The following is a 14,215-nucleotide window of genomic DNA, read 5'->3' on the forward strand; positions in this document are numbered from 1 at the left end:
AGCGACGGCGGGGCGGGCCGGCCTTAGCAACGGGGCCCGGGGGGTTGAAGCGGGGTTAGGGCCGCGGGCCTGGGCCCGTAGGACCCCATAGGGCTCCATAGGGCGGCGTGTGGGGGGGGGCTGGTGTCGCCTCCTCGGGTCTGGTGTCGCCTCCAGGGGGTGTGGTGTCGCCTCCCGGGGGTCGCCGCCTGCCCCCGCCGAGCCCTAGGCCGCTGCTGCCGGCCCTGCTCTGTGAATCCCGCAGCAGTTTTGGGTGGCGGCGCCCCTGCCCTCACAGCACCGCCGGGGCTGCCCCTCGGCCCCCTTCATGTCCCAGGACATGTTCACGTCACTGTTGGCACCTTGTTTTGGTTTGTTTTTCTCTTCACCCCGATCCTGGCCAGGCACAGGTGCTGCCCAGAAGGGGGCCAGCAGCGGTGCTCAGCCTAGGGATGGCCGCCTGCAGTATTTCGGTGAGGCTTTTGTATGGATCAGAGTGCAGGGGCTGTTGCTCTGCCTTCCACAAGCAGCGTGAGGGGTGTCGTTCCTCACCCAGGGCAGGCAAAGGCAGGCCTCGGACTGCAAGGAAGTTGTTCGACTGATAACAGTGGAAACTGCAAAGATGACAGAAGTGATCTAGTAGTCCTAAACTGGGAAAAGAAAAAAGAATAATAAAAAAAAAACAAACAAAAAAAACCTTGTTAAAGTTAAAAAAAAAAACTTATTAAAAGACCTTCACATGAATTCCGACTCTGTATACTTATTGGTGGGGAGCACTGGGCATAAACCTACAGATAACAATCTCAAGTGATCCCATTTCTCTATTACTCTGTTCCATTACATAATCCATGTTTTAAGAACATGCCACCAGATCTCACAGCAACAGACAAGTCCTTTACATGGGAAGTTTTCTATTAAAACACACACATAGCCCCACAAAACACAGAGAAATGGTGGATTCCGCCTTTTTTTCCCCGAGGAAGCTTTGCAGGGCTCTTGTAAGACTTGCTCGTTTTCCTTTGCTACAGTTATTCTTCAAGGAAGTGACAGGTCTGGACTTACAAGGAAAATCCAGCAATTTCTGTACATGTCCTAACAGGGCTCTTTAATGAGGAAGAAAATAGGCTGCGGAGTTTCAGGCTTCTGTTTATGAATTGCTGAGTTCTGAAGTAAAGCAGGAAAAAAATAAAATATCTGACTGAAAGAGAGAATTATAAAGCTTTTATCCAAAGTAATTAATGAAGGAAATACTTAGATTTTGCGAATGAAATGGGTCTCTGTATCCTTTTAGATTTATTTCTTCTTTTCTGAGACTCCATTCAGAAAGAGTGATGCGTGTTATCTCTGTTCAGGTTGGCTTTATGTATTCTGCAGTTGCTTTGCCTACCAGTTTTTAGACCTTTCTGTCTGCTTTAGAAAGGTGTTCACGTACATAATTTCATTTAAGGGTCTAATGATTTTTTGTGTGCGTGTTTTCAGGCACCAAAGTGCCTTTGTGGACCTGATCTGAACTGCTCTGGCACACTGGCAGTGCAGCTAAGTTCACTGTCCTCGGGTAGTTTAAACAAAAAGAGCAAACAAATGTCTTGTCAGTGTAGTAATGGCCTAAATTCAGTTCTCATTTGCCATGTTAGAGCAGTGTGATTGAAAGCATCAGAGACACAGGCTATGGTGGTGTCCATGTTAGGAAGATAATCCAGTGCCTGCAAAAGTTGTCAGATAGGGTGAAGAGGATCTAATCTCTGTTATCATGGATACATACCGTGTTACCTGCAGTGTGGTTACAGGTATCATGGAAAAAAGCTTCTCGTTTGTGCTCTGACCTGCTGGTAACATCCTTTGTTCCACTTCCATTACCTCTTGAACCACCTCCAGACTTGGAAGGTTCCCCGTTTTATGTTGATCTTAACAGTTCTTTGCCCACAGCTAGGATCTGACCAAAGGTAGGGATGGATAGGGCAGACTCATCTGAGCTAGTGCCTTTGATTTCCCTTATTGCCACAGAGAGGAAAAGGCACTCCTGTGGTGGGATTCAGGTCATCCTAAAGCCGATTCCTAAAGCAGGTTAGGTGAGTTGTGCTTTGGAGGTGTCATCATCCCATTAAATAAAGGGACCTCAGTGTAACTGGTTCATCTCAGATACTCCTGCTATCACTGTCTGAAATTAGGTAAAAGGTGTCCTATGGCCGCTGTTGATATGTTCTTGGTCTGAGTGCCCACTTGGCCTTCTATTTGTCTTATTTCTTGTATGTATTTATGATAACTGCTTTTAAAACGGTCTTTCTAAACCAGGTGACATTTATTTTTTTAAATACCTTCAAGTGTATTTTATTCCATAGACTTCTCTCACTGCTTTTCGAACCTCCATCAACCCTGAGCACCCTCATACTGTTGCAAGCCATCCCTTTATCTGAAGGAGGGATGGGGCTCGAACACAAGTCTCATTGTTTCTAGGTCATTTTTCAGTAACTCTGTGACCGTGGGGGTTTCTATGGCTAATTTATTTGTTAACAAAGCAGCACACACTTAGGAAACCCTTCCTGTGGAGTTCTGTTATTTAGGAGAAGAAACAGAGCTGTCAATGGCCTTCCTCTTTTTCTCTAAAGCATTCAAGGGAAGTGTCTATGCACTGACTTAACTTCACAGTTGCTCTACGTTAGATCTGAACTCAAGGAAAATTGACATCTAAACGTGCCATATTCTCTGTTGTATTAAAGTTGACATCCCAGGTGCACCAGAAATGAGGATGTCGCAGAGTACTGAGTTGTACTTTAGGCAATAAACAGTAGGAACAGGTCAATGCTTTACAAAGAAGCATTCTTTTTCTTTTGTCCTTTTTTTTTTTTTTATCTCAAAGAAGGGGAAGTAGTTTGGCATGAGCGTTTGACATGGAAGTAGAATTCCTTCCAAATAAAATGTTCTCCATTATTCTTCACTTATCCGTAGTGATTCTTTAAAATAGTTACCCTGCATGTAACAGTGATCATGTTACTCAAACTCTGAGTTCATCAGCAAAACAATGATGAAATTGTCTCTTTTTCCTTTCCACCTGTCAAAGTCAAACGTAGGTGAGACATTTTGGAGTCTGATTTTTCAGGTAGGTACATGAAAGTTTTCCATGGGCCTTGTTAGTGTTAGAGCCCTGAGCACATCTCCCTTCCTGGGGGTCTGACTGTTTGGGCTCAGGGACAGATCTGAGATAGTGCAGTTGGTGGCTGGCTGGCACATCCATACCTGTGTGGCCTTGCACTTGCCCCATTGCCATGGACTTGTCTGGTGATCTGGACTCAGCTGAGCCTGGTTTCCGTCACCTGCTTTGTTCAGGTATTAACGGACTGTGCCTATGTCAGTGAGGCCACCTCAAGCACGTTGGCTTTGGTCCTCTGCACCTCAAATACGTGCAAGATGATAGCAAAGGTGTACAAGCAAGTCTGGAATTTCTGCACTGTGCTCTGCCTTCAGAGGGGAAGTGCAATGTGTGCAGGCAGAGATGGGACTACCAGGCCTGCCCAAGTTCCTTAAACAGCAAATACAGAATCATAAAAATTGTACAAGGTTAAATGCACAGGAAAAGAGAAATTCAGTAAAAAACAAAGTATGTGTTCGTATCAAATACTGTTTAGTTCCCACTGAGGAAACTGGCTGCGTAGTGGTAGGTTTTGCGCTGCTCAGAAAGGGAATATTCCATACAAAATGAGCAGTCCGAAAAAACTGTACTTTAGAAAGTGTTGTTAACGAGAGAAATCGCAAGGGGGTAGTGTTGTACAGCTCTCCAGCCTCTGCAATTCCCACAGCAGCGGCCCTGTGCCATAAACCGAGTTCGTTTTACTGGAAGATACAAAAGTCATTGTCTGCATCGCTTCTGACAGCAGTCCTGCGAGGATGACATTTGTCTCTGTGCAAGACCGGGACTTGTAGTGTCAAGATCAATACACCAGTGAAATTGCCAGCTCCACCTTTGCAGCTGCATTGAAACCAAGTGTGAAATGACAGTGAGAGACCTGACAGGTGCAAAAATGAAAAACAAAATAAACAAAGCAGAGGTCTGTGAAAGACGAGTCAACCATGACAATATTTATTCCATTTCTTAGTCTTACTTTATTTTTTATTTTTTTTTCCTACTCCAGGTGAAATCACACAAGTCCCTGATAACTTACCGAAGCTGGCTTCTCTTACCAGAGCCTGTTCTCTACGGGAGGAAAAAGTCATGGTTGTGCAGGAGCAGTAAAGGTGTCTCAGTAGCCTCATTCAAGCTTCTTCTAATGAGTTCTGAAGCCTTTCAGGCTGATTTTCTGTCTTTGCTACCCTGTCACGACTCTGCTCACTTTTCCCAGTCTCATGGGGACACAGCGGCCCTCACTTGTACTGGGAGAAACAACAGAGAGAGCAGAGGGAATCTCCCTGCCTTTCTGTTACACCAGGGCCTGATGTGTACTTAGAAACCCAGTGAAAATGTATATAAGAGCAGAGATGCTTATTTAGAGTTTATTTCATAAAAGAGGATTGATTCCACGATGCCTGGCACCTGGCCTGTAAAGCTGATGAGAACTGATTAATTTAAAATGATTTGCTTCATTGGGAATAGCCCAAGACAGCTCTCTTTTTCCAAACTCTTTTTCAAAAAGGCACAGAAGGAAGGGTTTGGGGGAAGCTGCAGATGTGATATACGAGAAAACTCAATATATGCTGCAGAGCTAAATCCGGTAGCTGAGATCTCATCTGGTGTATGTAGGCCCAGCTGGCACAGAAGAAAAAGTATTCTGAGAAGTATGCATCTTTGGTTTTCTCATCCAGCTGGTTGCTTGTTCCATCATTATTTGGTGCTCCTGGTATTGCACAAGGACACGTTTTAACTTGAGCAAGTCTTTATGATGATCTTAGTGCACAAACTGCTCACACGCAGGCTCTGACCCATCCCACTTCGTTGGGTGAAAGGAGCTCACGGGCAGGAAATTCAGGCATACCTTCTTACAATAACATCAGTCAACGGATTTAGGTTAATTTTAACTGCTTCAGCTGGGTTTGTTTTACACCTGTCAAGCAAAAAGAAAACGTAGATACTCTAAATTCAAAAATCATGTGACTCTGTACTTTTAAAGGAGCCTGCTGAAACCTGTACAACAGGCAACATATTCCTCATTTTTTTCCATGTCAATGTATACTTAACATCTCTGAACTTAGGAAAAGAAGTTTTCAAAATCTGTGAGCTTACACGTTGGATTCCTCAGTGGATTTCTCAATGGAGCCATTGAGACATTTGTTATTACTTCAGCAGGAACAGAGGCAGACCAACACTACAGTCCTTTGAAAAACCCACTAATAATCTAACAAAAATAGTTTAAAATATGATGTAGCATATTTAGTCATTAAAGTATGGTAATCTTTTTAGAAGTTCCTCCGCATGTTACTGTTTTTCTTTTGCTGATAGGTTCCCTATAGTATGCAATATTTAGGGAAGACAGTACCTTTAGAAACTCTGGAGGATGAAGAAGATTGGAATGGAAACTTATTTAAAAGGGGGAGGGTTGGAAGGAAGAGTTAGGGAATTACAGAGCCATCAGCTTTTCTTCAATTTCCTGAAACATCCTGGAACAAATAATCAAACAATTTGTAAGCATTTAAGAGAAAACAAGGAGATTAGTGACAGTCAATATGGATTTGTCCAGAACAAATCATGTCAAACAAATCTCATTTCCTTACATGACAGGGTAACAGGCTCTGAGACAGAGGAGAAACAGTTCAACTCACAAGTCTTGACATTAGTTAGACTTTTGAGGGGACATTCTCATAAGCAAGCCAATGATATGTGGTAAATGTGAAATTATAAATTGGCTACATGCAAGGCATTTCAGAGAACAGTTCTCTGGCTCATTGATAAAGTGTATGATAAATTGTATGAGAGCTTGTGCTTTATTCAATATTTTCAATGGGCTAGAAAGGATATTTCTTACATTTGGAGGCAAAAGCATGCAGGGATGGATTGCAAAGACAGGGCCAAAATTGCAAAGTATTGAGAAAACAGAAATGAGTCTGTAAAGGGAAGGACAGTATTTGGTAAGGGTGAGCACAAGCTGCTACGCTTCGGAAAGAGCAAACAGCTACACAAATACAAGCTGGAGAACAGCTGTGCTGGATGGACTTCTTTAGAAAAGAGCATGAAAAGGTGCGCCTTCTCTCTCCACGACCATCAGGAAGCATGACCTGCAGCCCAGAATCAGGCTCTTGTTTGTGTTTGTGGTGGCAGGACAAGAAGTACTGACCAAGAGAATTCTGGTTAAGTAGTTGAAAAATATGTTAACTGTGAAGACAGTGAAATCTTGCAATAAACTCCTGAGAAGCCTATCGTGAAAAGCTTTTAAGAACAACAACAACAAAGAACATATAGCTGGTCCTGCCTTGTGATGGATGAATAATTTAGGAAAGGTTCTTGAGGTCTCCTCCTACCCTGCTTTTATTCAAATTCCAGCAGTGTCTTCTATTGTCAGAAGTGGATTTTGCATTGCAGATGCATGTGGCAAACAGGAAGCCAACGCCACATCACTCGATTTATTGACTTCGCTGGCAGGGCACTGAGGGCAGAACTAGAAAAGTATTTTGTGAATGCTAAGCTAATTGTATCAAGATTACATTACAGAGAGTATTCAACAAATTTTCAGTGGAAAATCACATATGAAACTGATGATTTGGTTCTCTTATATGACACTACAGTGGCAAGTTTCCCCTTCAGTGGGACTCCCTCGGGGAGCAGAGAGGGAGAAGAGCTGGCCTGAGAAGTGAAACTCCCACGTGCTCCACACCACACTGTGGCAACGCTGATCTTGTCACTCTCTCTTAGTCATGGTGTAGATATTTAAGATAACTAGAAACAGAAACTCCAAAATGCTGCAGGGAATTAGGCAACTTAAAACATCATCCTTCTTAAAATTTATTACTGTGAATGTATAACCCCATTTTTATTCCCTTAAGACCAGTACATCCAGTACTTGTATGTGATTTGGGACTACTCATGACCTTAAGCTTAGATGTGGGTTTAAGCGTATTGCTGGCTGGGATCTCATAGTTTTGCCTTGATTTTTCTCCCTTTCATGATGAATCAAATCCTGATGCTGATGAACAATAACTCAGCTCTGATTTTCCCAGGGCAAGAATTCAACTGTTACCGCCTATTCTATACTGAGGCTTAGCTGGCTCATGCAGGGGCAAGGATATGCAGTGGTATTTTGCTTTTAGTGAGGAAATACAAGTTTCCAGATTCCTTTCTGAGGCAGAAGAGTGCTGCCTGCAGAGCTCAGAAGACTACAAGGGAATTTTTTTAATGCTTTCAAAAATATCCTCCAAGAGATCCTTGGCAGTGTCTCCTTCACCTCCTGTTGCTGATACTCAGGAAATCAGGAGTGGCTGAAGGAGAATGGATGGGGTAGAGGTTGCCCAGGGACCTCACCTATAGACTTGTTTTGATGCTCAGCACGACCAAAATTCAGAGTTAGCTGAATGTTCAGTCTTGTTGGGCTGTGTATTTTCCCTGAAAGAAAAATTACAGGGCCCTTGGTTCTCTGAATACTATTACTCTGTTCTTTCACTGATACCCTTTCATGACTCTGAACAAAACTGTTACAATTACAGTCTTGATTTAAAGTCCATGCACTGGGGAAAAGAACAAAAAAAGACTGACTGCTACAGCCTTTGCAAGAGAAAATATTTAATTGTAAAGCTATTGCCATAACAATGGACTTGTACAGTGGAAACCTTTCTCCACTACGTGACTGCTGTTTTCAATCTCTTTCCTGCTTTTATATCTCCCCTCCTTTAAAATGGGGATGGTAGTATCTGAATTCCTCAAGGCATTTTGAACACATGTTCCATGTTGCCTAAGCAATAAGTGAGCTTTGCAAGCTAAACCAAGGCTGTGGGTATTTCAAGGACAGACCCTGCAAAAGGGATGGGGGCACACAAAGAGAGAACATAGCGCATTTTGGCTACTGCTAATTATCTATCTAGCCCTGTGTTTGCATAGAAAACATCCACCTGCTGCTCTCCACTACAGTGTGCATTGTGTCCTGTAATTCAGCAAAAGTAGCCAAAAATCAGATTGGAGAAATGTTTAAATAAAAGGCTTCAGGACAGAGGATGTTCAGGCTTCCTGGATGTTTGCTGGATGCAGGCTCTGTTACGTGCGTGCACACAGTACCCATGTAGCACAGCTAGTGCAATGCTTATCCCAAAACATCAGACTTATGAAACACATGCACGGCGAGGCCGAAGGGCAGTCAGGAAGCCGGGGAGGTGGCCTTGATGTGTGGTGCAGTTCCAACAGGCAGGAGGTGGGGCTGAAGGCAAGGCTGGATGGAGAGCGGCTGTCGGTTAGAGGTCGCGCTCAGTGTGTGAGCTGTGTACAGGCTGGTCATGGTCCTTCATCAAGATCAAGGTTTTCAGAAATCCCACGCAAACCTCATAATCCAAGAGACTGATATTTCTACATGGAAAAAGAAGAATGTGCATTTGAAAAAATGGTTAGATGACAGGCTTATTCTTGAGAGAGAGAACTCCTAAATCACTCTTAAACATCTTCTGTAATAATATCTGAGAATACAAATTGGGGTCTGATTTGGTCAATGCATCATCTTCCCATTTTTAGATAATGGCTATTCTGCTCTGCAGATGTGCATTATGATAACATTATTTCTTGCTCCTAGCAGGAGGAAGTCATCCCACAGCAGACAGCAGAACAAGGGGTAATATATCCTGTAACACAACCTGCTTGGAAGCCCATTGTCAATGCCCTGTAGAGCCTTTGGGAGAGTGTGGCAGAGAGCTTTGCAGGCAGCAGCATGGTGGCAGGGTGGTGTGACTGTTTCAGCACAAGGGATTTGGTTCTCCCAGCTGGTTTCATTGGAGCAAGGCTTCAGGAGGACCAGGCTCATGTTCTAGAAGCTGCAGAGAGCCCATCCTCTCTCTGCCATGCCACTCTGCAAAGACAAGGATTATGGACAGATATTCAGAATGGATGTTTCTGGCTGGAATAAAGAGCTTCCTGCAACTGAAACCTTGCTGGGACTTAGCCTGCAGGACAGGCTGGAAGCAGAGTTTGCAGGAGCCATCCTCATTAGGCTTCATGGCATGTTGTATATGCAGTGTAAGCTCTTGGACTCAGATACAACACATGACACATTTTACCTGTGCATTCGTGATAACCCTTCTCACACTACAAGATAGCAGCCTGTCTGGATTAGGCGAGCCTTTACTAATATTTGGCACAGAGATAGAGAAACCTGAGGGTATTTTGAAGCGAGATCAGGAATGGTAATTCCCTGACTCGCGTTAGGTGTCCGAGTGGCCGGGCGCATTGGTGCCATGACTGAGAGTTGGATGCCGGCGGCACAGCCCCAGCTGCACAGGCGCTCTCAGATCCTGTGTCGGCAGGCTCGCAGCCGCTGTGCTGGCAGATCCTTGATTATCACCTAATTTGAGCCTTGGGAATCAGCCATAACGAGTCAGTGATTGAATGAATCATGCCTTGCTTTCTCTTCCCCAACACAGCAATTCACCCACATTTGTTCATTACTCAGCCTTGTTTGCCAAATAATGTATGCACATAATTTCTGGTCTGTAATTCATTCATATGCAGCCTGGGTGAGTATTTAGCAATTAAAATGAGAAAGTCAATATGTTTTGTTTGGGTTCACAAGTTTTTGTTTCTTGATTAAACTCTCAAAACCATGTTGTGGGGGTGAATGTGCGTGTCAGTGAATTGAAAATGTAATTTCTGCATTTATCCTCTAATACACACATATATTCATGATGTCTTCAGTTGGTAGTAAACATATTGATTACAAAGTCTGTGGAAAATGAACACAAAAGGAGCCTAAATTAAACTATTTTTTTTTTTTTAAATGAAAGACTAACCTGTTTTATGATCTTCTAATTCTGCATGAAAGAAAAAAAAAGCTACACTGAAATCTGTCCAAAAAGTAAAGCGAGGAAATGAGTACTGGATGTTTTCCATCATTCTCTGAAACATTCAGGGTACAAAAAATGTGAAACTTTCTAAATCTGAGTACAAAAAATGTGAAACTTTCCAAATCTGAGTTTTAAAAAGAGAAAAATAAACATCAGAAATGTAACATAAAGATAGTATGAACACAATGATACTTAACAGAGGAATGAACAGTGGTAAATGTGACACAATTTTTTTAAATATTGATATGTCGTGGCATACATCCTTGTCTCCCTCCATCTGACCAGTGTTCTGGTCCCTCAATGGATATAGACGGTATATATATTTATAGATAGATAGATCTAGATCTAGATATATAAAGGGGAATAGCAAAAGGCTACAGATAAAGTGAAATTGGAAATGACAACAGCTTACATGGGTTCAAGAGGCCAGAGAGAAACATCCACTGACGATTACTAAATATCTGCAAACATCTTTGGCTCATCAAGTTCCCGACAGGCAAATAATTGGAGATGGAGATAGCACCAGAGGAAACCCCACTTTATGCTCATCCTGTTCGTGTAGTTTTCCTAGATGTTTACTTTGGACAGTGCTGGAGATGAGATAAAAAAACAAGCGTTGGTTGAATTAGTCTGATTCAGTGTGTTGCAATGCTAGCTGTTGTAAGGGATACCCTGGAAACCATGGACTGGCACATCTTATTTCTAGCAGACAACCCAGTAAGATGTATCATCTAATTTCTGTACTAGGATAGTTAGTGTACTGATTGGGGAAGGTCAGTCACTACAGAAAGCTTTTTAGCAATTTTATCATAGCAAATTCTTAAAGAAATGACATTAACATAGGGTAAGAGTGTAGACCCTCTCAGAAATTACTAATTGTTTAAAGAGAAGAAAGATAATATAAAAATAAAGGTTCGTGGAAAGAAAAAAAAAATCAAAACACCTCTGCTGAATTAATACAATAAAAGCTGTTCAAAATGAGTATGCTTGAGAAATCATGTAGATGTAGAACCAGGAAGCCACTGCTGATGAAATAGCCTGGTAGCTTCCAAAAAGTTCTCTGCTCAAAGGTTGCTATAGCACAGATACTACGCTCAATCCTCCCACCTATATGCATAAGAAAAGATGACATAAAGACCAATGAACAGATAGAGGGGCCAACAATCCCATTTTGGAAGAATTAAACAGTGGCCAAGTAGGAGCCTTGGCCTTCAAATGAGCAACGTGTCGTTTTGCTCCTGGTAGCCTGTGAGCACTTTTTGAACCAAATGTTTATCTTGGCATTCTTATTTTGCCTGGATCCCATGCAGAGACATGGCTGTCTCCACGTAGACTGATACAGATGGCAACTGCCGGCAGAGTTTGGTCTTCATTCGCAAATGGAAAATGACAAGGATCTACTGCCAGCCTGAACCCATCTTACCCATCACCTTTGCTTTGAGGGAGCTCAGCTTTGCACCAAGCCCAAGGCTTGGCAGCTTGACTTGATTCCTGCAGTGTCTCCCCAAACAGCTCCATCCAAATACCCGTGGATGTGGGAGTGTTCAGGTCAGACCTCAGATCCCCAGCATGAGCCCACCATATGGAGCTGTGTGTTACGAAAACTCTCAGCCCTATGCAGGTCAGCAATCACTTTTATCGGTCTGGTACATGCGTCACCGTGGATATAGGGGCACAGAGTTTTACTCTGAAGCACGTCTTCTCTCTGTAGACAAAAAAAAAAAAAACTTGTCTTTTTGTTGGGCCTTGCAGCTGGTGTTGCCTGCAGAAGGCTGCCCATCTGTGCAGAAGGTGAAGCCATGCAGCACTGACTCACTGCTCCACCACCTCCTACTTCTGGCAACAACCAGCATGGGATGATTCAGAGCACCTGGAGAAAACAGAGTGCTTGCAGAAAAGGGTCAGGTTTGATGCTCAAATGATTTGAGATCAAGCCGTGCTCAGAGCAGTCATTCCCAGCTACGTGAGTGATACATGTATTTGACTAGTCCTGCATGGAAAGAAGGTATCAAACTGCAGGAGGAAATTTCCAAATCAGTTTGGTTTTCCCTGAAAAAAATCCCCCAGGGGACACCTTACCCCCAAATATCATACAAACACACTCCATATCCAGACACTGGAGGTGAGATTTGCTGACCATACTCAACGTCTGCAGGCACAGACACCTACAACCAAGCTAGACACCCTTGGCTCCCTTTATGTGGGTTGAAATATGTTTTTTAATCCCACAGTCCATGCTCATCCTGCAGCCACCAGCTGAAGCAATCCAGATAGGTTTTGCCGCTGGCCAGTTGAGGGAAGTGACTGTCCTGCTCTGCTCTGTGCGGGTGCGGCCTCACCTCCAGTACTGTGTGCAGTTTGGGGCACCACAGTATAAGAAGGACATAAAACTACTAGAGAGTGTCCAAAGGAGGGCTACAAAGCTGGGGAAGGGTCTAGAGGACAAGATGTATGAGGAGCAGCTGAGGTCCCTTGGTTTGTTCAGCCCAGAGCAGAGCAGGCCGAGGGGAGGCCTCATGGCGGCCTGCAGCTCCCTCACGAGGGGAGCGGAGGGGCAGGCGCTGAGCTCTGCTCTCTGGGGACAGCGACAGGACCCGAGGGAACGGCATGGAGCTGGGACAGGGGAGGGTCAGGCTGGGTGTTAGGGAAAGGTTCTGCACCCAGAGGTGGTCGGGCACTGGGACAGGCTCCCCAGGGCAGTGGTCACGGCACCGGGCCTGCTGGAGTTCAAGAAGCATTTGGACACCGCTCTCAGCCACATGGTCTGATTTTTGGGTGGTCCTGTGTGGAGCCAGGGGTTAGACTTGATGATTCTTGTAGGTCCCTTCCAACTTGGGATACCTGGGTAACCAGGTTAGAAAGACTGGCGAGAAGAATTCCACCTTGCAGCTGCAGGGACTCATCTGCAGAGCTTACAGCTTTAAGGAACATTACTGATGCCCAGTGCTATATACCTGGAAATAAAAACATCCTTGGGACAGAAAGCCCCTATTCAGACACATAACAACAGTCTCTGCTCCAAACTCTTGCTTCTTCTCTCCAAGCCTACATCATGGATGGCCCTTGGATGAAAGGAGGAGAAGTTTTAACAGCCTTAGCAAAATGCTAACATTTTCCCAAAACTGTGGTCCAGGCACACTCTTGTGGTTGAAGACAGCTAGTGCACATTTGGACGAGGCTGTCTCCACACACAGCTGCAGAGAGGAGCAGAGGTGACCCCGGGGCTTGTCCTCCTTGCTCAGGGCACAGGCTGGCACCAGCTCGCACACCTCTGCCAGTGCATCCGTACCAATCAGGGCTGTCACGGTAGCACCCAGCATGGTTTAAAAACCTGCGTGAGAGCTTTTATCAGTCTTAGCTCAGAGCAGCAGTGTGTGCCCAGAGGTGGTTAATAATTTAGCACTGCAGCTATTAACCAGTCTTCAGGAACATGCCTGCTTCCGGGAAAAGGGACACCTCAGCTGCTATACTGCACAGGGTGAGGTTTTGGGGTCCCAACTCAGCCATGTGCCCTCACCGCTAAGAAGGCTGATGGTATTCTTGGCTGCATTTAGCAAAGTATCACCAGCAGGTCAAGAGAGGTGATCCTTCCCCTCTGGTCAGCACTGGTGAGGCCGCACCTGGAGTGCTGGGTCCAGTTCTGGGCCCCCCAGTACAAGAGAGACCCTGGGCATACTGGAGAGAATCCAACATAAGGCCTGGAGCTGCTCTGCTGTGAGGAGAGGCTGTGGGAGCTGGGGCTGCTCAGCGTGGAGAGGAGGAGGCTCGGGGGGATCCCATCGATGTCCATAAACACCTGATGGGAGGGTGCAAAGAGGAGAGAGGCTCTTTTCAGTGGTGCCCAGTGCCAAGATAACAGGTACTGGACACAAACTGGAGCACAGGAGGTTCCATCTGAACATCAGGCAGCACTTTGGTGTGGTGTGGGTGCCGGAGCCGTCACAAGCTGCTCAGAGGTTGTGAAGTCTCCTCCTTGGAGATCTTCAAAAGCTGCCTGGTCGTGATTCTGGGCACCCTGCTCTGGGTGGCCCTGCTGGGGCTGGGGTTTGGACCAGATGCCTTTCAATCTCTACCAGCCTGTGATTCTGTTATTCTGTGAACACAGTGAAGAGGGGTGGGATTCGTGTCACCTTGCATGGGGCATCCTGGATAGCTTTACTTGTCTTGGGAACAGGCAACTCTGCCCACACATCCTTCCCAGTTGAGCGGCCTGGGATGCTCTTCACCTTGTGCCCTGCAGCCTCAGCAGTTGGCCTCGCTGCATGGAACCTCCTCCACC

The sequence above is a fragment of the Anser cygnoides genome, chromosome 5 (genome assembly GCF_040182565.1).
Source record: "Anser cygnoides isolate HZ-2024a breed goose chromosome 5, Taihu_goose_T2T_genome, whole genome shotgun sequence".
NCBI classification, from domain to species: Eukaryota; Metazoa; Chordata; class Aves; order Anseriformes; family Anatidae; genus Anser; species Anser cygnoides.